We start from the raw sequence: 1357 nt of genomic DNA, 5'->3' as shown, positions 1-1357 counted from the left end.
AAATTTGCACCCGCTTGTGAAAGAGATGTACTCTTGCTCTGGAGTGTGTTACTGAATATGTTAAAGCTGTAATGAAATGCTTCTTCTAATCTTGGAGTTATTTTAAAATTTTTTTTTGATTAAAAAAAATAGAAAAAGAAAAAAAAAATCTTGGCATAGCAGCACATGTCTTTAATCCCAGTACTTGGGACCCAGGCAGATCCCTAGTGTGTTACTGAATATGTTAAAGCTGTAATGAAATGCTTCTTCTAATCTTGGAGTTATTTTAAAATTTTTTTTTGATTAAAAAAAATAGAAAAAGAAAAAAAAAATCTTGGCATAGCAGCACATGTCTTTAATCCCAGTACTTGGGACCCAGGCAGATCCCTGTGAGATTGAGTTCTAGTCCAGTAGGCTACAAGGAGATCCTGTTTAAATTTTTTAAAAAAGGCTGGTGCAGTAGGGGACATCTGTGTGAGATGAAAGGCAAAGACCAGTGAACGGAGCTCTCAGGACAGATGTACATAGCACAGCAGCAGAAACAGGGGAGACTCTGCCTCAAAACAAGGTGGAAACTGAGAACAAAATCCCTCCCACTGCCCTCTGACTGCTACATGTGTGTCATGGCATGTGTACACCCACATGTACACACAAACACACGTACATGCATGTTGAAAATTTTAAAAAGAAGGAAGAAAAATGGGTGCTTGGGCTTTAGCTCAGTGACAGAGTACTTGCCTAGCATGCACAATGCCCTAGGCTTAATCCCCAGTGCTGCTAGCAAAGAGACAAACAGGCATTTGGAACACAACCAAAATCTGGACGCAGAGCAGATGGAGGCAATGCTTGTGCTATAGTGAATGCTCTCAACAGCAGGAGCAGTGCACTTAAAGACTGTCGAAATGCCAAACTCTATATGTATCTTACCACAATAAAAAAAGTTTTAATTTGGGGGATGGTGAACTGATTCAGCAAGTAAAGGTACTTGTCCCCAAACCTGACAGCCTGAGTTTGATCCCTAGCATGCACAGAGAAAGCTGGGTGCAGAAGAGCGCCCCTGTAATCTCAGAGCTGAGGTGGCAGAGACAAGAGGATCCCTGGGACTTGCTGGCCAGCCAGTCTAGCTGAATCAGTGAGCTCGAGGTTTGGTGAGAGACCCTATCTCAAAAACTAAAGAGAAGAAATATATCTGGAAAAATATCATGATTGTGGGGCTGGAGAGATGGCTCAGTGGTGAAGAGCTCTGGCTGCTCTTGCAGAGGACCAGAGTTAAGTTCCCAGCACCCACATGGTACCTAACAACCATCCATTAACTCCTGTTCCAGAGAATCCAACACTGTCTTCTGACCTCTGTGGGCATTGCATGACACGGGTGCAT

This window comes from Nannospalax galili, unplaced genomic scaffold (assembly GCF_000622305.1).
Source record: "Nannospalax galili isolate Female #2095 unplaced genomic scaffold, S.galili_v1.0 scaffold32, whole genome shotgun sequence".
NCBI lineage: Eukaryota > Metazoa > Chordata > Mammalia > Rodentia > Spalacidae > Nannospalax > Nannospalax galili.
The sequence above is the reverse complement of the archived record's forward strand: the minus strand, read 5'-3'. Positions refer to the sequence as shown.